The following is a 5,047-nucleotide window of genomic DNA, read 5'->3' on the forward strand; positions in this document are numbered from 1 at the left end:
GGAGGCGCCTCCTCCCACGCCCGAGCCAGGTGCCTGGGCACCTTCCCGCGTCGAAAAGACTCAGGAGCACGATGGGATGGGGGAGTCTGATTGGTCTACCTTGGGTCAGGTGACACAAGGCTGGGCCAATCAGCTGTGGGCAGGGCGGGGTCTCAGCGTACCAACATGGCGCCCCCCAGGCCCAGCGTCAGAAAACCGTTCTCCGATAGGGTGGTGGGCATGGAGCTTGGTCCCCGCGATCTCCCACCTCTGTCCCCTTCCTCCTTCCCCAAACAGCCTTACGTGGACACGCAGAGCTCTGCCGCGTTTGTCTTCCCGCTGAAAGGGTTAGATGAGACTCGATTTCGAATCTGATTTCTGACATTTTCCTGATGGTCTGTTCTTGGACAAATGACTTCTCCTCTTTGAGCCTCAGTGTTTTCAGGTGTAAATGCAGACAGCATCCCGGCCTCTCAGAGACATGGGGGAGAGTCGAACGAGGTAGATAATAACCCGGGCAAACCCTTCTGTGGCTCCCCATTGTTTTCATGGTGAAGTTCAAACTCGAGCTGGGGACAGGCTGGCACCGTTCAACAACCGGCCCCCTGTCCTCCCACTCCCGGAGGCCCCCCTTTCCGAACCCTGCCCAACCGCTTGCAGTTCCTGGAACGTCTCTGGTCTGTGCCTTTGCGCACACTCTTCCCTCTGCCTGAGGTGCCTTTCCTCTACTTCCCCGATTTAAGTTAGCTACCTTACTCCCCATAGTTGGTTAAATTGGGCCTCCCCTCAAAAAAGAGGTGTTCCCTTCCTAACCCCCAGAACCCTGGAACCTGTGTATGAGGCCTTCTTTGGAAATAGGACAGATATACTTCAATTAAGGGTGCTGAGATGAGATGATCCTGGATTTAGGGTGGGCCCCAAATCCAATGAAAGGTGTCCTTGTAGAAGAAAGGAGAGAGGAACTTGACACGGAGGGACAAAGACACTGAGGGAAGGCCATGTGAAGACAGAGCAGAGATCACATGATAATGCTAGAATTTTAGGCAGCAGCCCACAGGTGATTGCAGGAAATCTGTTTTGGCCAGAGTGACTCTCGCCTTCTCATCCAGGGGCCTGCTCACCTCTTCCCAGGTGAGAAGCAGGGGGATGCCTTTCATGGGATTCTAAGAGGATTTGCCCTACACTGTCTTCACCTGAAGACCCCACCTGCCTTCTTTTTTAGACAGTCTCACTGAGCTCTGTGTGAATGTTCTAGAAAAGACTGGGGGTGGGGGAGTTAGTTACTCCTGGCAGCTCAGGTGGAAAATGGCCCCAGGAAAACTAGCTAAATTGGTCATCCCAAGGAACAAGGGAGTGTTTCACTGAAGTTTGCTCTTACAGAAGAACCTTGTCAGTGGGTGAGGCCTCTAGGTGGCCCCAGCATTCAGCCAAGTGCCCCCAGGGTCCAGCCACTTTTCAGGGGCCTTACATGAGGCTCTTTGTCTCCGGCAGGCAGGCAGGGCTCGGGCAGCCCCTGGGCTTGCCTGTTCTTTCCCAGTCACCCCCCCAGCCCCGCCGTGAGCTCCTGCTCCAAGGTGCCATTCACTGTCAGGAGGGACTCAGCCCTCTCAGAGCCCGGGGCCACCCCTGACCCCATGGCGGTGGACCGGTCCCCAGGCAGCCATTGAGGTGGCTGTAGCCTCTGATGACTCCTCCATATGGGAAGAGAGAAAACTCCAGATGGTGGATTCGGAGAAGGGGCGGACGCCTCCAAGTTCTGGAAGAAGGAAAATGGGAGGTTGGGCTCCTGATAGGCCTGTTCCAAGCCGTGAGGCCTTGGGCGAACTGCTTCAGCCTGTGGAACTAGGGCAAACCTCCGGAGCGATGCAGAGCTCCCGTGCCAGCTTCCTGGTGGCGCTGGTGTATGTGTTACGCAAGCTGTCACCGCGGGCGAGGCGGGCCTCCCGGGACGACTCGTCTCTCCGTGTGTCCCTTAAATGTACCATTATCGCAAATAAGGAGTGTTTAAAAATGTTTTTTAAATAAGAAAAACAGGTAGACAACCTCAGTATAAAGTATAATCTGACTTTGACAATTAATGGGGGGGGGGGGGGACAAATACGTTCTCTCCTTTATACAGTCTTCTCCAGGAAGGCTTCCTATAATTTGTACTCCCAAGGAGGACAGCAGTAAGTGTATAACCTCTCTCTGTGCTGAATGACTATAGGTGGGAGAATGTCCTAATCGAGTCAAATGTTTTATTCAAATCTCAGTACCTGTGCGTTCATACAACTACACAAATTACAGGCTTGTTCTCCTCGATAAGGAAAAAGAAAAAAAAAAAAAATCCGTACTTCCCAAAGACGAGAATCTGATTTTTTAGGTCTATATCTTCACCCTCCCATTTACTAGCTGTGTGACACTTGCTAAGTGACTTTATTTCTCAGCACCTCAGTTTCCCTAATATGTAAAATGGGTTGATCGTGTCTTCCTCATGGGCTTGGGATAGTTCAGATGAGTTGCTTGTGTCTGTAGGAGGCTTACGGAGGTGCCTGCAACACAGTAAGTCCCCAGAAGGAGCTGGATCCTGGGTGAAGGTTCCCATGAGGACTAATGTTACAATGTAGGGCAAGGGCTAGAAGCAGAAGGAGTTCCTCCTAAGAATGCATTGCCCACCTTTCACTGCCTGGCTGTGTACGACCTTGGGCAAGTCACAAAACCTTCTGAGGTTTGCTGTCCTCCTTTGTAGAATGAGGTCTCTGGTGTGGACATCTAGAAGACTGGCTGCCGGCCCCCAAGGTGCGCGTTTTCCTGGGGCACCATCCCCACTGCTCCCCTCATTGCCCCTGCTCGTGGCAGAGCTGACAGTTCCTTCTTCAGCCTTCCCTTGGCCTCCGTTGATGACCCCAGAAATGGGTGCCTTCCCCAGGGTGCCGGAGGGGTGGCAGGCAGGGCACAGGTGTACAGGATGGAGTCTGGAGCTGCCGGGGCCTCGTCTCACATCATGGGGAAGATGGTCAGTCTACCCAGAGAAGACAGAGAGAACTGGGGGATTCTATCCCTGGTTCCAGCCGCCCCTAAACCCAGGTGAGGCCCTGTCTTCCCAAGCAGGGGCTGTCGGGTCTTCCTTAGACACAATAACGGTAACAGTAGTAGCAAGGAGCGCTTACACATACGTACTGTGAGCCAGGCACTGAGCCCTCTAGGTACTAACACTTTTACTCCTCCTAGCAGTATCAAGAGGTAACTTCGCCCCCTTTTACAGATGGGGAAACTGAGGCACGGCGAATAACCCGTGCAGGGTCACGCAGCCAGCAAGTGTCAGAGCCACCATGTACCACTCTTATGTGTACCTGACAAAGGAGCTGTAAGTGAAATGGATAGAAAAGGTATTTCCTAGAAGGTCATCGTGTATGGACCCAACTCTCCTGAACTGCTTTTCCACGCCAGGTTACCAGTGTCTGAGTCTTTCTGCCAAGATGGTCCTGTACGTCCCCAAGAGCACTTGTGACACAGAATTTCCCAGAAGGCTGTTCCTCTGTTCTTCTTGGAAGTTTCCACCAAGCTTGCTTATGCCCCACCTGTTATGTTTCGACATCCTCGTGTGCGGGCAATGATGCACAGTGTCTGTGACCACGACTGGGGCACACCCCAGCTTCAGGGAAACGCGGAGGTGAAGAAACGGGGCATCCTGGATTCACCAAGCAAGCGTGGTCTGTGCTTGGTAAATATTCTTTGCCAGAATGGATGTGTGAATGAGTGAATGAATGCGGGACAAGCCAGTGGGGAGGTTAGTGAATTTCCCTGCACCTGAAGGCTGCACGCCAGGGCAATTTACAGATAGAGGAAGGGACACCAATTAGAGGCTCATTATTTGGGCTTCCCCGGAGTTCTCAGTGAGGGGGCAGCTGTGCCTCCAAGGGACTTTGGTGCCAGGCTGATAATAAGGAATTCTAGCCAGACCTGCCAAGCACCTGCTGTCCATAATCTCCCTGATGCCTCCCCAGTGAGTCTGATAGGCAGCTACTCTTACCAAGCCCACCCCACTAAGAAGAAACTGAGGCTCAGACAGGCTAAGTGCCTTGCCCAGGATGGGAACCCAGGATGACCAGTCTCTCATCTCCACACTGTGCCCTCAGCCCTGATCAGTCTGGCTGTTCAGCGGACCCCCTCCACCCTCAAAGGCTTCAGCCAACTTCAGGTCCAGGTTCCTCCCAGCCCAGTGAGATCAACCCTCCAGGACAGGGGGGCTACTGGGGATTTCACGGGTGAGCCAAGCTGTGAATCCTGTAATCATAAATTTCACAAAGGGGCTCATGCCTGGCTCGGACAGACACGAACCTCACTCCCCAAAATGGAAACCGGATTGGTCTCTTGTTGGACCTGCCATTCTTGGAGAAAGTCGTCTTCCCTTTCCATCAGGAGGAAGGAAGGTCACAACGTCCGCCCACACGATGTGACAAAGGCACACTCTATGTAGGTCGTGTATGAATCACTGGGCTGTTTCCCTTTCATGTTTCCCCACAAAAATAAAATGAAACAAAACAAAGACCCTAGTAGTTCTTCAGCAACATGGAGGCACTGAGGTGTCCGTCACCAGTCTTTCCAGTGGACTTGGAGCGCTTTGTTCTACAAGAGTGTGCATTTTATGGGAGAAAGCGTGCTTCTGGGGTCAGGGAGGTGCCTGGCGCCGGGGCTGCTTGTTTTTCGAAATATGGGAACGTGGGTGTTTGTCTTCCACCGAAGCCCACTTTGGAATTGGGAAGGTTGAGCCCTGCAAAGTTAGAAATTATCCTAACAAATCACTTCCCAGCTGGTGATTCATAACCTATACCCCTGGGGCAAATGATACATTTTATGTTAATAAAAATAACTTTTAAAAAAATCACTTTCCAGGTCCACCTTAGAGGGATTCGACCCAGAGTGGCGCGCACATGGCTGGACATTCCAAGGTTCCAGAAGGAAAGCTGCGCAGACACCTCATCCCAGGGTCCCCCTCCCCCACCCACCCCCAGGTTTCGAGGGCTTGGGCACATGCAATTTAAGATCTTGGGGAATTAAAACCATGAATCCCACCTGAGTAGCCAAG

General features: G+C 52.6%; 1 long non-coding RNA gene across 1 annotated transcript; it reads left to right on the forward strand.

The window, feature by feature from the left end:
- The first annotated feature begins 2,053 nt into the window (after positions 1–2,053).
- On the forward strand, positions 2,054–5,033 carry LOC309853696. Its single transcript, XR_014305881.1, has 2 exons — positions 2,054–3,682; positions 4,855–5,033. It is a non-coding gene; the product is annotated as an uncharacterized lncRNA (long non-coding RNA).
- The last annotated feature ends 14 nt before the right edge of the window (positions 5,034–5,047 follow it).

Source organism: Mustela nivalis, assembly GCF_964662115.1.
Source record: "Mustela nivalis genome assembly, chromosome: 18".
Classification (NCBI taxonomy): domain Eukaryota; kingdom Metazoa; phylum Chordata; class Mammalia; order Carnivora; family Mustelidae; genus Mustela; species Mustela nivalis.